Source organism: Mus caroli, chromosome 3 (genome assembly GCF_900094665.2).
Source record: "Mus caroli chromosome 3, CAROLI_EIJ_v1.1, whole genome shotgun sequence".
Lineage (NCBI taxonomy): Eukaryota > Metazoa > Chordata > Mammalia > Rodentia > Muridae > Mus > Mus caroli.
In genome coordinates this window covers 34,271,552-34,289,298 of record NC_034572.1, presented here as the reverse complement: position 1 = coordinate 34,289,298, position 17,747 = coordinate 34,271,552, and the positions used below count along the sequence as shown (strand labels likewise).

General features: G+C 38.5%; 1 long non-coding RNA gene across 1 annotated transcript; it reads left to right on the top strand.

Moving 5' to 3' along the window:
• Positions 1-7,207: 7,207 nt before the first annotated feature.
• Positions 7,208-14,941, top strand: LOC110292001. The gene is made up of 3 exons (XR_002377631.1): positions 7,208-7,304; positions 11,440-11,518; positions 14,651-14,941. It is a non-coding gene; the product is annotated as an uncharacterized LOC110292001 (long non-coding RNA).
• Positions 14,942-17,747: the final 2,806 nt, after the last annotated feature.

Genomic DNA, 17,747 nt, shown 5'->3' with positions numbered 1-17,747 from the left:
TGGGAGTTAGGGAACCCCACCTTCAGCCTCAGCCTGTGTTAATTCTCACTTGAGCTGAAGTCTACATCTTAGGCTGCATTTCCCCATCCCCCTGAGGGGTGTATCGGCCCTTCCTGGAAGCCCAAAACTCTATGGTGGCAGAGGGTAAATGCAGTCGAACATTCCTGTTTTGTAAGCCGGGCAGAGTTTGGCTTCAAGGTACAATATGGAACCACAAGACAATCTCCTTTTCTGTTACGTGTCAAAGTTTATTTTCTGTTACCAAATCTCTTTATGATTAGCTCACCTGCCCACATACCTGCTCATGCCAAAGATACCCTTTAGTCTACACTTCAGAAGGAAAGAACTTCATGTAGGTGTTTACATTCAGGTGGAAGCATCCCTGTGTTCAAGGACAATCTTGTACTTGATAATCAAATCCTAGCAAAGGAAAGCATGGGATGTAGCCCTGAAATTTCTGTAAAGCAAGAGAAAATAATGCCAAGACACAAGACTCAAGCATTGCTTGAAGTGCGCTACCACTATCTATCGAGGTGAAGTTTTAGGAGATGTTAAGACAACACAGAGCTCTTGAGTGTAACCTTTTCTCCCATTCAAGAAATGGAAATTATACTTATCAACTTCAAAAATTAACTGACCATCCTCTTGAAGAGCTTACTTGTTATCACCTCAAAAACCAGAGAATAGCCATCCCTCTGCCTGGTCATATAAGGGTAAACAGGGTCATTCTGATGACCTTCAACTGGAGCCAGTTAGTTGGCAGGTACGATGACCTTGTGGTCACATCATTCTGTGCTGATCAACGTATTAGTGACAGGGCATTGAATGGGGTACTGCAGAGACATCTAGTTTCCTATCTCCAAGCCCCAACTTTCTGGCTTACTCTTAAGTGGCACACATGAGCTGTCTCATCTGTTGGCTTATTACAGACAGAAGTCCAAGTAGGAAATTGAGTGGAGGTTCTTTAAGTGGGGGATTGTGTAAACATGTATTGCGGTTTCATGTGAGTCAGACAGCTAAGCTCACCTGCTTTTGCAGGGATCGTATAAAAGAACACAAGGCAATAATTGTGCCTGGAAGCAATGGCTCCAGCTGTCTTTAAGATCTCATTCCCACTGGATTTGTGTGGAACGTGCTGGTGGCTGGGATCAGCCATACACACTGGAACTTGATTAAAGCTGTGGATGGAATAACAAGGCCTTCTGGATCTGCAAAACTGACCCACGGAAGACATAGCAGACTCCTCCACGGAAGGTATACGCTGCCCACTCAGCCTGGATCAGAGTGTGCCTGCATTTCTCCCTTTTTTCATACCATTTTAACAGACTCTTTCTCAAGTCTGTTTCTTTGCTTTTTGGGTTTGGAAATTCGGCTTGTATTACTGAGCTACTGCCTCCTGGCCTGTAAAACAACGGTATTGTTTATCTCCGCAGTATTCCAGTGAGGACAGAGTAGCTCATATAAAATCTAACTGTAGTCTGGAAGCACAGCAGGCCCCTCAACACAGGTGCCTTCTTCACTCTCTTCCTTATGACCAGGATGCCTAACTCAAATTATCCACTAACTTTATCAGAGAGAGATGGGTTCGTATTTAGTCAAAACGTTAACATTAATGGTGAACAAAAATTCTGACCTCCCCATGAACTCGTACCTACATTTCATTTTGAGCTTAGATTTTTATAACTCACATTCAGCTAAGACTATAAATTCCCCTAAAGGTAGCTAATCCAGAGGAAAAGAAATTGATATCTGAGAGTAAAACTAATCATTATAGAAGATTGTTTCTAAATTTTTGCTAAGGAACATTTCTCATCACTGGTGTAAGATACCAGTTTTGGATCTAGGAGCGGGATGAAATCACTGACATTTCTAAGCACATTCTGAGGTTTTACACTCTGGTGACTTTTATTCCTTCTGTTTTCTCTCTCCAATGAGGTGCTAAGTACTACCTCATTAGTACATCTTATCTGTGTTACAGACCTGCTTAGCCTAACTTCCCCCTTTCTCTTTCTTAGTCTATCTACAATAGTAATTGAGTTATCTCCCTCAAGGTCCTGGCTGTGTCCGGCTCTTCCTTACAGGATTATAGGTAGGTCTACACTTGCAGTTACTTCATTCAGGGCCACCCTTTGTTATGACAAAGGAGAATTTTCTAATGAGTACAAAATCCATATTTAGCTCATTATTTTAACATCTATTCCAAATGAGATACTCTGGCTTTTCTAAATTGTCAAAACAAAGAACAAAAACAAAAACAAACAAACAAACAAAAACCCAAAACAAAACAAAAACAAAACAAAACAAAAAAAACAAAAAGCATCTACGTCCCCACATTTTACACTAAGGCCAAGCCAGAATTTCCTGGGGACACATACATCAGGACATAGACACTCATTACTCTGGATCCTGGACTATGAGACTGAGCTGGAATCCTATGATCCTTGATGCCACTCTCTCTGCTTAATCCAGGGATGCTGCTGCTTTCTCCCTGCTCCTATGGGTAGACTTGTTTTGCCATTCTCAGCATTGATGCAAATAGCCCACTGGTTTTCCCAGAATCTCTTGCTGTTAAACCAGTGGTTCTCAACCTTCCAAATGCTGTGACCCTTAATACAGTTTCTCATGCTGTGGTGATCCCCAACTGTAAAATTATTTTGTAACTACTTTATAGCTATATCTGCTACTGTTATAAGTCTTAGTGTAAATATCTGATGGTATTTTCAGAATCTCGAGCACACACACACACACACACACACATGCCTGTCTCTAACCCATCTTTCTTTCTGCTGCAAGTTTAGTATCTTAATATTACTCTATTTTCATGTTTATATTGTCTTGATCTTTAAATATAAACAGATGATAGAGAAAATAATAAACTAGATGTAGCAAATGGAAAGATCTGCTGAGCTTGTGCTCTGTGATTTAATTGCTGTGCACACTTGGTAGAGGGGCTCTCCAGGAGGAGGTGTTGGTCACTGCAGGCTGAGTCTGCAAGCATGCGTTTCTGCCTTTCTCTCTGGACTTAATTTAAGCTATCACAGGATGCTGCTCCTCCAGAGTGATCTATTTTAAAGCCATGTCTTTGCCTTGTGTTTTCTCTTTACACATGTGCCTACCTCTCTTCCTCTTTACTAAGGTAAAGAAACAGGAAGGTTTGATTAGAAGCAGAAAAATTGCTACTGTCATCATTCCAGGCCCAGCATCATGAGCCAAAGGGACCTTTTTTTATTATAAACCACTGCTTCACAAATATTTTCTGATAGTTACAGGGAATGGACAAACACAGGATCCAATGCTGATTTATTAAAATTCAAAGTGCATTTTTTGTGGGGTATTGGTACATTGTAAATCAAGAAATAAGCGAACTCAAAGTAGAATGGACACAGGTGCTCTGTGGTTGATCTGATGGTCACTTATACAAATCAGGCCACTCTACTCTGAGGACAGTTTTCTTCTAAAGAAGGTTTCCAAGGCAGTTTGACAATACAAGAAATGACACAATGAGAAAGGCCTGTAGTTAGACACTTCTGTTGCTCCAGGAAACACTTAAATGACTTCACATTGGGTGGAGCTGTAGATAGCAAGCCCTCCCCAAATGGCTGGTTAAATGTGGTAGGAGATTATTTCTCACTAAAAACTCCGATGGCAAACAGCCCTTGGTCTGGATGAGTGTTGGCTGCCAAGGGGAACGCCCTCACTTCCAACATTCCTTTTTGTCATTCTGAGGCAGCCTTTCTTTCATCCATGCACACCAAATGATTTCAAGCCATTGCCTGTGGCAGAGCTGGTTAAGTAATTTGGAGAGCATGACATGAAATGAACATCCAGGAAACGTCTTTCACAAAGCAAGGGAGAAAATGCAGTTGAAAATACCAAATTTTTGCTTTTCTGGGTAAGATTTGTTGTTATGTCCTCATAAGTAAATGAAAGTCAAAAGTAAGAATGATTACAGCTGAGAAAAAGACAAATTCTCAGTGTTTTTTTTTTTTCACCAGTTTCTAGACTATATTGTTCTTGCTTTAATTGAAATGGTAACTTTTACTTGTGTACCCAACTCATTCAAATCACATAATGCATAGTTTATAGTTCCTAGCTCCTACAACTGGAAACACAGGACACACTGCATAGATCTTAATTGGTTTATTCCACATTTCCAAGGACACAGTGTACTCTACTTTCTTTCTCACTACTGAACAAGGAGAGGCAGGATGGAAAAAGAAAACAAAACCCTGGATTCCTTGCTCTTTGTCTTGCCTCACAGATTATCATTTTCACTTCAGTGTGTGGCTAATAGCATAGGAAAGTGAGTTATGAGGAATATCATGAGGTTCTCTGGTACCCTAAACTTCTTCTAATGCTATGACTTTTTGAATTGGAAACACTCTTAGAATTATGTACCCTCCCAGAGATGCTGGACTCATTTATTCATTAGAACACGATGTAATATGTTGACCTTGCACTCATCCCCTACAAATTGCCCCAGTGGCTTTCAGAAGACTGTGCACGAGATGAGGATGTCCAAAACACATGCAGCATGTTTTTCCTCTACTTAAACACATGTGCTTTGTCACACAGATCCTCATTAAAAGAAACCAAGTTTGAAAATAAAATTAGTAAGAACTTCAATAAAGCTACAACATAGACTGGGGTATATAGTAAAACCATTGGGTTTTATTAAATGTGTTTCATACCTAGGGAGTATGGATGCATAGAGAAGGACAGAGGAACCCCTTCATATCATGCCATAAAGCACCATGTAATACTGTATTCGATCTTCATAAAAATTGTTAATATGTTGTAATTACCTCTAATAGATTGTAGGAATTTGCCTTAACCTAGATGATAAAAATGTTAGGAATACAAAAAAGATAAAGCTATGCCAGAAGAAGTCTTATTTCAAGTGTTACAAGAAAGGGAAAAACACTGGTCAAAAGTTAGTTTTAGATTTTTGCAAATTATTAATTTTTAGATTCTCACTAAAAAGTAATCTATGGGATATTGACTTCCTATTTCAAGTAATCATGCCCATATAAACAAGAAGTTAGTCATTAAATTTTAATATTTTAAATGCTAATTCCTGTAATGTTAACAGAAAACATCGTAAGTCTGATAAAGTTTCAAAGTAACATCATGCCTAGACAAAATACAGAGAGAACACGTGAGCATGGGGTTCTTAGTCCCAACAAATCTATCTTCAGTACAACTTCTGCATTTAAGGCTCACGGGATGTCACAGAAGAGTGAGTGCTCAGAAACACGGTAAGAGCCAGAAGGTAGGGAAGTCTACTGTGAGATTTTCCCCCCTAGAAAAGACAGAAAACTCATGATACCACACCAATATGGTTGCCTAAACAAGACCTGAACAAAGACAACATCAATATACAACGTAATGCAGAAAGAGGGATATTCGGGGAGCTCATTTCTAGACAAAGAACAATGTAGACAATTTGACAGAATGATTACAGCTGAGAAAAAGATAATTAATCTTTCCTAGAGATGTGCCCTAACTCTTTATCAAATGCCAAGTCATCAGCACTAAAATTCTGCACATATAACCAACACTGACTGTATACAAACAGTTTTACATCAGGAAGTACAATGTCCTCTGGTGATACTGAGGAAGGATGAGGAGAGAGGAGCTTGCGAAAGAAACTTAGGAAAGTAAATCCTTACAAGATCAATTTTATTTATTTGTAAGTGAAAGGGTCAATGTGTATTGTACACATGTGACTAAATTCTCCTTCTCTCCTTTATACTATCTGGTCTAATGGACTCATTTATCAGTAATATGCCACATCTTAGAGAACTACTGCCTTGGCCAGTAGCAGGTATATTGTCTTACAAGACTCAAAGTATATGGCCAGGCTTTGCTCCAGCTTGGGTAGTATTATTTTCCTTCAAGTATTCCTAATCCTGCTTGGCATAAGACCACCCCATGAGCCCTGACAGCTTCTGTCAGATTATTAATACTTCCTGTGTATTCTCAGTGGGAGATTTTAAAATCTGCAGAAGATCCTGGCACACATGTGTCAGTTCATTTCAATTTCCCCACTCTGTGTAGTAACTGTGCATTCCTTTCCAGGCCCATAATTGAACATAATTCTGCCAGAATGTCTTAGCAAATTATTATTTACAGGATGGATTTTTTTTTGAAAGTTCTACACCAACATCTTTTCAGAGTGAAAATCCAGGAAGGTGTCTGAGTCACTGTGAATACAAAAGCATCCTGAATTCTAGCACATCAAAGTAGATGAAATAGATGTTCCTATCTAGGCAGAGAAAAAACATTTTTATATCCAGCTGGTTCCTAAATCACTGTGAAATTCTCCTGTCTACTCCCTAAAGATGCAAATTGTCTCCTGAAGAGAACAGCAGGTAATACAGCTATAAATAAAGGCCACAGAATACTCACACTATTGGTAGAAGCTAATGACAATTTAGAAGAAATAATCACAAGTAAACTGGGGAAATTAAGATGTTGATAAGAATTTAGTTACAGACAAAAGCATTTGCTTTGTACTTCCTTCGTCCTCAGCCCCACACTGATTGATTGCCAATCTTGCCAGGATGCTATTTTGATTATGCTAGATGGTATTCAGTGTGAGCACTCTCTTAAGTTTTAGTTTCTGGTTCATGATCTACAAGCTTGAAAGTTGTCAGCCCATCAATAGGAGAACATAAAAGTTGGACAAACTGATAGAAAAAAAACCCTTTTAGACTAATTAAGTAATTTATCTTGGAAGGAATAATGTTTTCCTCATCATGGTAAAACAGGCCGTTGAGGATCAAGAATGACTGCTTAGAGGTAAGGTGTAGAAGGATAAGGCAGAACTGAACAGCTGAAGCCAATTTTGGTAAGAATGCCAAGACTTACTTGATGCATTGCTAGAGGCTTAGCACATCCTAAGCCTATGGCATCTCCCTTCTTAGGGATCCCTGTGCTTCCCCATGCCTCATCTCTAGGCATCCTACCAGGCCCTCACTGTGGATATCTAAGACAAGCCTCCTACTTTCATTAAAGGGCTTCAGTTTGAATGTGAATTGTCCCCATAGGATCTTGTATTTGAAATCTTGGTCGCTAACTCATATGAATGTTTAGAAGGCTGTAGAACTTTTAGGATGTGGAACTTCACTGGAGGAAGTGGTTCACTGAGTGATGGTTCCAGAATTCCAGGAAACAAGAACATCACTTTCAGTTTGGCTGTCATTCATGTCTCCATGGTGATGGATTGTGTTCCTTCTCCAACTGTGGCCCAGAATCAACCCTGACTTCCTGAAGTTGATTTTGTCATTTTACTGATAAAGGTAACTAGTTTGTCAGGAGAGAAAAATCTTGAAATAATATAATTTTCCTTATTATTTTAAAAGGTCTTTTGTTAAGGTTAACAATTTTATGAAAGCCTAAGCAACTGAAATTTTACAGAACCCTAACCAATGTAGAGAGTAGGAGAAATTACAGATTCTTCTATCCCAAGTCTACTGAGAACCCAAGACATATTTGTGAAACTCCTGGACACCACTCATCTTCACACACACACACACACACACACACACATACACACACACACACATTTCAGTACTGTATCCATGTGAGGTTACAAGTGTGGGTCCCATAGCCTTCAGACCATGTGAGAGGTATCAGGTATGGGTGTCAAAGCCTCTTAGTCTGTGTTAGAAACATCAAAACAAATGCATGGCAAATTTTCCACAAAAACTCACCAGGGGACAGGAAGCCCTTAACTCTATAGTCACAGTGGGTAGAAAGTAGTCTGAAGTTGAATCAAATAATGTGAAACCACTGTGCAGCTGTTCTCATGAGTTCCAACTCTCATTTAGTCCATTTGTTGTCTGACCTCTGCAAAATGAAGAGAAACAGTAAACAAAGCATGATGAAAGGCAAAACAGTGTAGGCTGAAGAGACAGAGCAACAGCCAGAAACAATTTCATATGGGACAGGAGTAGGAAGTGGGAATTCTGAAAATAGCTGTGATTAATAAGATGAGAAGAATAACATGGAAAATACGCAACATCAAGAAGAGTGAGCCAGGAGGGTGGAAACTAATAAGGGAATCAGAATAACATACAAAAAAAAATTAAAAAAAAGAAACCTTAAAACTTTGTAACAAAACAAGGGACATATTTTTTGAGCTAAGACTGTGACTCATTCATCTTGAAGGTGTGTTGCCAGAAGCCACCATGATAAGAATGTACATTAAAAAGTGACAGTATGTAAAGCATAAACTAGAATATACATCCCTCAGTCCTGGGTGGATAATGGACCATTCATCACTGATTTAGTGAGAATATCAAAAGAAGAAAGCACACTTGGAACTGAACAGAATGATACTGATGGCTTAGGATGACTCAGAACTTAAAGACAGAGACTCTCTTCAGACCCAGAAAGCTCAGAGAATGCTAAGTAGAACATCCTGGCAAACTCAGTCTGTATACCTCTTGCATGAAAGCAGCCACTTCCTTTTTGTGTGCATTCTGTCAAATGGAGAAGTCTTTCATTTATCATGTTATTAAAAGGCATAAATGAGTTAATGCATAAAGGAGTGAAGGTACTCAGGAGCACAGCCTATTATTCTGAATTCTGTACCGACCGACCATGCCATCTGATAATGTGTGATGTTCTCCTCAAATTTAACAGATAAGCAAAAACTTTTCCATTCTACTATCTCAGTGAGCCTCTAGAAGGGATAAAGGTCAAACTGAATTACACTCAAATATTTGCTCTTGGTTTTCTATGTGTAAGTACGGAAAAATTCTATAAGATTGCCACATTAAAAGATGTTGAAATGCTTTAAAGAGGTGACTCCTAAGAGCAGAAGACGAGAAAAAAGAAAAGCAACATAAACACAGATATAGAGACAACAGACAGACAGACACAGACAGACAGACAGACACAGACAGACAGACAGACAGACACAGACAGACAGACACATAAACCCGGAGACACAGCCAGAAACACACACACATAAACACACACCTGAACAGACACACAAAGACACATATACTTTTCCACACAGAGAGAAACAGATAGACAAGCAAACACACACAACCATTCACTGCAAGTATTTTTCCAAGTTCTGAATCTGATTCCTGGATTTTTTCTACAATATGATATAAATGTATTGTGTTCTCCCAGATGGAAATCTTAGATAAGGTAACTCTACATTTTTTCAAAGTTTTTCAAGAGAGCTAAAAACAATGTAGGATTATGAGGGTTAGTAATGTATGACAGAGGTAGTTGATGGATGGCTTGTAACTAGTTATTCACACCTAAGTGGGAACAAAAGGGCCGGAAATGAATTTTGAAGATTTACAAGATAAATTCACAAACCATTGAAATTGGACCATAGGATATACTAAGGAAAAATAGTCGATTTCACTGATGTAGTAACTGTCATTAATATTCTTCATAAAAATCTGGAGAAACTCGATGACATTAGACTTAGTTTTATGAAAAAGAAAAAAGTTTAGAAAGTCCATCTTTGATTTCTAGGCTTCCTGTTTGTGGTTTCTGAGATTCCAAAGTGTCACAGAGAGTTTCTGCCACCCCTGAAATTGAGCAGATGGTGGCAGGTTCATGCAGTTCAACAAAAAGTTTGAATGCATTAATGCATGATCATTTTTTAAAAATACAATGCATACCCCCAAACTCTGGCCTGAGGCGTCCTTAGTGTTGGAGGTGGGAACATGGGAACCCTGTGTTGACTGCTTGCTCTGTAAATGCTGTCATCTACCATGGAGCTACCACTTTTGATCATTACTTGGCTCCCATGGCATCTTGATATACTGAGTGTACCACAGTCATGCTGTTATAGACCAACACAGACTTTCTGGTGCCAATATATTTTGCTGCTACTGTAGGATGCATGTGCCTTTGATCTACAAAGGTGAAAACAGGGTCTCTGCACCTGGCATCTGAAAAATGTGAAGAATTTGTTATTGTTGCTATTTTCAGCCTTTTGCCTAAAAGCAAAGGGGAAGAAAAATTAAGTCTTGGGTCCTGTTAATTGACAGGCCATCTGATGAGGGACAATATGCTCTCAAAATATTTTTCTTGGTCTCGTTTTCAATGTCTTTTTAGAATACATATGCAGGTTAAACATTAAGCAAGAAATAGAGAGCAAAGTATGTCAAGTACAGATAATTAAATGAAAGTAACAAATTTTCTCTAATTTAAAATAATCTGTATTATGATTATTTCATTTGAAACACCATCCAGTGACTTAGTAAAACTAACAACCTTGGGCATATAATTGAATGGAAATTTGCCCCATTATTCTACCAGAAATTCTTGATCCCCTGTATAATTCAAAATCCTGTACAAAGTTTGAAGATGTAAATCAAATTGAATGAAAGATGTCCCTATAAGAAATAAGCATGCAGTTCATTAAACAAATTTAAAGTAAGTCTACAAAGAGGGTTGCTTCAAGATAGATTATATTAATGCTGTGAGTGAATGGAATAATGATACACATGCCCTCAGATCCTCTGCAATGTTGCTTTCTGTAGTGGGGGAAATGGTGACTTAATGGTAATGGGAAGAATGAGAGAAAGTTATAAAAATGAATATAGGAAAGGCACATTTAAGGTAGGACAAGGCAGCAAACACCATGCTAGAAAAATAGGACAGGAAGAGTGTGGGGTTTTAAAAGATCTTACACAAACTCACTTTCTTATCATGCAGATAGCAAGCAGAAAAATGAATGAAGGGTTTATGAATCAGTGCCACCTGTACTGAAGAAATACACAGAATTCTTCAAATTCATTGAGGCTAAGACTTTTTCAAATAGAATAATAAGCACCTATGATATATCTTTTAAAAATTTTACATGTTGGTGCTTTAAGGGAAAAAATGGGTAAATGTGTGGTTTATAAGTCCAAGCTGACTAACCAAAGAAACAACCAGAGAAGAAATTGGAGACTCATTTAAGTTATCCAGATGAGAAATTATAATTATTAGAATTTGAGTCACGGTTTCAGCTCAGATACAAAAAGAAATAAATTCAATGGGTATCCTGGAGTTTGCTTAGATAGAGGGCACATATACAGTGTCAGTTGTATCAAAATGTATAGGGAAGAAAGGGAAGAGAAAACAAAGGTAGAAACAATCTAAGTTTTATATTCCAGAATGTTTAAGAAACATTTAGTTTATAAAGATATTTAAATATGGAAGGGAAATGCACAGGTGGGCAGAGGTTAAATGTCTTAACTGAACCCTGTTCAAATAAAGTTCTGAAGCACATAGAAAAAAATGTAAGAATGTTTTCAGGGATGAGAGTCATCAATTACCTTGAGTACTGTGTTCCTGGAACACAGACAAGGGGGGGTTCTTAATTACCAGGGTGGCCAGTGTCTCCTGTAGGTAAAATCAAGTGCAGATCATGAAGTGTAAATCTGTCATCACATGCTTTTCTCACTCATGAAGCAGGGAGCCTCTCCCTCCGAAGACCACACCAGGTCACGACTGTAAAGGAAATGAAAACCCATGACACCACCTTGAACAGGTAACTCTGCCGGATACCTCACCACCTCCTGAACACGGGAAAATGACAAATCATTGTCTCTGATGACCACTGGGCAATTTTCAGCTTCAAGCACTCATTGGGTTTGCTTCTCTGCTCAGCTCTTTGTCATCTAACATCTTCATAGATACAACCTAGCATGACTTAGACTTGATGTCTACCATGAAGCACCTGGGTGGCATCCAGGAACCTGGGTGGCATGGACTTTTCCTTTAGATCTCTTGAGAGCTGACCTATCTGCCCTGGCACTGGCTGATGCCTGAGCTACAGGTTGCCTCCCCTCAACCCCCCCCCCTTCCCACGTAGGGAATAGTATTATGCTACAGTTCAGGTCTACAGAATGAAGGGGGATAAGAGCTTACCACACAGGAGAACATACAAAACTCTCACTTATGCTTCCCACATGTGAACTCTCCTTGAAAGAACTCGCTTAGTGCACATGTTTGTATTGTTTAAGTCATGACATTCACCCCTCTATTTTCTCTCAGTTCTGGAAACCAGCATACGGATGTGATAATGTACCATGTGTGCGTTATTACCCTCGCTGTAGGTGTCTATTGATAGTGTGCATTCTTCTATGATTCTAGAATGGAACAGAAATATTGTGGTTAGTCTATAACTTACTTGTAACCGAGGAAAATATTGTAAAAAGATTTTATATTCTTCATCTGCAGATTAATGTTTCCTGTGTTTTAAAAGACAAGTTACCCAAGAGCAGATGAATGGCATAAAACATTTAATTAAAGTCAGCCATAGCCTGCTGGCAAGAAATGACCTTACCTTCAACTCAAGGCTGGGACCAAAAGTATCTATTGTTTTCATTTGAAAGGAATTTAGTGAAGAATACTGTTACTTAGTCCAATTCAGACAACAGTTATTGTGGAGTGGGGTGTTTCTAGGCAAGGCAAGGGATTCCTAGTGTGACTATGAAAGAATTGTGCCTAACAGAGTCCTATGGTCCAGACAAGCCTGTGCCACTGGCCATGACGCATGCCATAGGGGAAAATGGTAGCTGAGGACTAGGTGTCATGTTAAAGAGATATTTGGAAGACTTTAGGCAGGCTTCAAAGGGCAGGCCACATTTTAGCTGGGATGTAAAGAATGGGTTTTATTTCTAGCGGGAAGTAGAACAGTTACTTTCAGCAAGTCCAGGAAATATGTCTAGCTGTGGAGTTCCATTTCCACGTGAGTGAGTACCCCACTTCCTCCTTGCACACATCCTGGTTCAAATGATGGTCTCACTAAGGGAGAGCCCCGATTCTTCCATACTGCTTGTGCCCTCTTCTTTGAATCATTTTTCTCCCACAAAACTTCCTATTAGTAAGCTCAGTCAGTGGCATCTTCAGCCATGCTTCACATCTATCCCCTCTTTTGAAACCTCACCATCTGCTGCAGGCTCACTTTAGTCAGTTCTAATTTCATGCTATATGGCATGAACAATCTCATAAGCCATGTGTCTCTCTTCTAAGCTGCAATTTATTTACTAAATTTGATGGAAACTAGAAGCCTTTCACGCACAAGTATATCTGTGTCCGTGTCCCATCAAAGTCCTTAAATTTGCTTCACAGCTCCATTTCTAACTCTCAGATAGAAAGGGTCCTCTGTGGTCTGGTCTGACTTGTCACCTTCAGGTCTTTCACTCTGTTCCTGTCTACTTATGATCCAGTGTTATTAGTTTTTGCACTGTGATCCTCTTCTTTAGCACACACACACACACACACACACACTCACTTTTGCACACACATATACACATAATTACACATAATTATGTACACAGCTATGCATATACAGGCACACAATTATGCTTAGACACAACTATGAATACACAGACACATACAACTATGTACACAAAGACAAACATACAACTTTGATCACACACATACATACACACATATATACACACAATCATGCATACACACAGATGACATGAACATACATACATGCATATACCCTATACTCACACAAACCTACACACATAGAAACACACATACATACATGCACATACATATACATAACATACTCATGCATGCACATGCAGAGATTAAGACACAATAGACACACACACACACACACATATATACATACATACATACATACATACATACATACATATACATAAGCACACAGACATGCACATGCACACTCAAACATGGTCACATACATTGCACATATATATGAATACACTAATTAACACATAGGTATGAAAGCATATACATTATGTCACACAGTCACATAGATATATGCACACACACATATGTACATTCACATACTCATGCCTAAGCACACATGCACACACATACTCTGTACATGTGTATGCATGTGCACAGGCTCATACAATGCCTTACAACTCCTGCTTGCCATTTCACTGAGCTGACTTCTCTGACTTCTTAAGACTTGCCTGTTCGCGATAAGATAGTTCAAGCAGGCCGAAGGAGAAGAGGGCCATTTATGTGGAAAGATGTTTATATCTTTGATGTCACTTATCCAAGGTGACAGCCACCTTGAGATAAGGCATACTGTCCTTAGCAAGATCCACATATGTGTCCACATATATGATTATTATGTTAAGGGGCAGACATGCTCAACCAGAGCCCCTAAAGCTGGGATGCTTTCTCATGAGACAAATTGTTCTTTGTGCCCCAAGTGGAGAAGGTGGACTTTCATATTACCTGATATGATTCAGAATATTGACTTATTTGTAGAAGTGAAGCTGAAAACACATTTAATTGAGGGCTTCATTATTTTTTCTTTGGTGAGTGAGACAACAAGTGAAGCCACTGGAGTGTTTGGGTAACCTTAAAAGTTATCAAAATGCAGTTACATTTTGAAAGAATCAAATAAAACCAAAGTAAAAGGTAGCTATGAGGCAGCCAGCTCATACTCTCTCAGTGACTGTAGAGAGTAATAGATGACTGTTTTTATGTGCCTTGCATTGGGAGTCTGTGGGAGACTCAGAAGAGAGATATCAGACTGACCCTATGTGTCATTCACACAGTGTCATTCACACAGTGAGGGGGGATTCAATGCACCTCACATTGTCCTGTATTTGTTGAGAATAAAAAGTCAGCACTGTTGACTCAGGTTAACTTGACAATTTTAATTCCATTCTTCAAGCCCAGAAGGACCCATGAAGGCAGTGACATTCCTGTGGTAATCCCCACTGATCCCACATGTGAAACTCTCTCAGTAACCACACGGCATTAACTGACTCTCTGAGGAAGTCAACAGGAAGCAATGTGTTGCTGTCATGATATTAAATATTTCAATTATGAAGACACCAAAATTTTAAATCACTGTGAAGAACAACTGTGGAATGTGTTAAAGCTCTTCTGCATGTCCTGGGCCCCACTGACTAATTCTTAAATAAACAAATGTGCTTCTTTATTTTCTCCCCATCCCATAATAAAAATCATTATTTAGCCTCCATAGAGATTGTTGCAGCATGTGTCAAGACTATAATTGTTTTAAAAATCTCTCTGAGACTTCTCATCAACTGGAATTTAACCTGGAATGTCATCCTATGCACTTCAGATTCTGATTTGGTAAATTAGGTCTATAGTAGACACTAAATAAATCCCAGTCAATGGGCAGAGTGGGAAAAGCTGGAATAGGTGGAAAACCAAATGAAATGGGGAGAATCCACCCATGCTGATATGCTCATTGTGAATGTTGATTGAAAAAAAAAAGTATACATATTTAAGAGTAATTTTTGTGCACTAATTTTCATTTTCAATCAATATAAAACAAGGGTTGTTATTGCACTGTTTTAATACTTGTTTTATGAGTAGAATAAGACCAAGTATTTATTAACCTTTTCTGTGCCCAGAGATAACAGCATCATAGCAGCTTGTAATGGGAACATATCAACATTGTTCTAACTGGCAAAATTGTGTGGGGTAAACTGTGACTCAGTTCATCTTACAGCAGTCGCCAGAGCTGATGAGATCACACATGCATTCTGCTGTCCTGTCTATCCTGGCATGATCTTGCCAACATTAAAGGCACGGGAGGATAGGACAGTGCAGAGGCCCATTATAAATATTCTGTTGCCTCTGCACTCACTCCTTCCCCTCCTGGTAGACTTTGCTGGACAGCATTCTTTGGTAGCCTAGTTGACACTAGATTGCTGACCCCTGCTACTCGAAAAGTCTTTAATGGAAACTTCACCTCATGCTAAGATGAAATGGATTTTTGGCAGCTGTGGTAGATTTTGAAGAATAAGAACAATCACAGTTGGAAGAAGAAGAAAAGAAGTATTCTATACCTTACCTCCCCAGCTGCTTTTCATTATCCACCAAGCCTACATTTATTACAAAGAGGGTAGCCAGGAGACAGACATTGATAGGTCTCTGTGCTCAGAAAGAGAAAGCTTGTACTTGATAAATTCTACTTTTCATCTTGATTGGAGTTCAAATGACCCTTAAATCAGTTTGAATTAAATGACATAGATCTAGGAGTCAACTCAGAAAGACCTCTGACCTTTCTCCTTATCAGATTGTTCTGCCCTTACGTCTATCCTGAGCCTAATGAAATTGTGGGTTTTTCCCCCTACCTCATTAAAAGAAATGAACAGTTCCATGAATCCCTAAAGTTTTATAAATAAAATTTATTTCAAACTGTTTTCATGCTATGACTTACATATTTATATTTAACAAGGTTTGGTCTAATGTCCTGAGAATTTAAAGTGTGTCTAAACAAAGAAAGAGGCCATACCTATGGGCCTGACCTAGGAGCAGTTCTATGTGAGTTTGGTTTTAAAGTTTTCATAGGTAGGAAATAATTGTATTAGAATTCTTTAGCTCATTTATTGTTTCTTTTTTGTGTAGTTTGAGGTACGCTTTCAGCACTGAGGAGATAGATGAAATCCTTGTTGTCATGATTTTCTGAGAACATTCATGTCAACACAAGAGGAAATATTAAACAACAGCAGAAGGGTGGGAGGCCCCTTTCCACATACATACATCAAGGAACTTGAGCAACCATAGACAAATACTGCTGATAAATATCCAACCCCAAAATGTTTCATATTATCAAAATATATAAACATGCTGGGTGATCAGCAAATTTACATAAAAATGCTACACAAATAGTTGTGCAGGCATGGCATATTTGAGTTTAGACATGAATACAAAGGCTAGCTTGTTTGTATGACCCATTAGTATTCAAAGGAAGAAAGCAGTTTTTCAAGGGGGAAGACCCACAGACATTTTGGGTTATGTTGAGAAATTAGTAACACAGAGTAAAGATTAATAGCATTGGGTAAAAAAAAAATTCTATTTATGAAGAAAATGGTAAGGAAACTCTAGATACCTGTCAAGGGACTGTGAAATGTGGTCATATTTGTGCATATGTCAAAAATGTTGATGAATAATTCTATCAAAATTATCTGCCTATCCTTATATTCTACCACATAGAAGCCCATTGTAAAGATAAAACCTCAGGTATTTAGAAGAGTAGAGTAGCTGAAGAGATGTCTCACCAGGTTAAGAGTTGTACAGGGCTGGAAAGATGGCTTAGTGTTAAAGAGAACTTACTGTTCTGGCTGAGGACCTGAGTTCAGTTCCCAGTACTCGTCAGTGGTCAGCTCAAAATTACCTATAATGTCAACTCCTGGCTAATCTAATGCTCTCTTCTGGCCTCTGCACACATCTTCACATAGCTGTGCTCATATACTCACATATGTATGTACATACACATAAATAGTAAAATAATGAATATGCATATCAAAAATAAATGAAAGGATAAAGTATGTTTAAACTTGTATGATTAATTAGTTAATTGTATAGTTAATTGTATGCTTAATACAACATAGATGTGAATAAATAAAACAACAATAGATCCATGAAATGGAAAAGTACAGCAAGAAAAATACAAACCATGAAGTCTCTGTCCTTAAAGCTAGAAACATTTTCTACAACTTTTAGAACAAAACAACCAAAATGTGTATCTATTTTCATCACTGATGAATACTGGAAAGTCATGTCCAGCTACATTAGTTTTATGAAAGCAACACTGGGAGCATTCTGTTTGCATTTTACTTACTAGATCTGAAATGGAATACCAGTCCCATCCATGGAAATCTGTGTGCATGTTACCCATGAGCAAATGCTAGCTGTCTATTATTTCACACACTCAACAGATTCATTTGAAATGCTCCTAACATGGCAGCCAGAGTTGCAGATGCTGAAAAACAGAAGGAGGAATGTGTTAG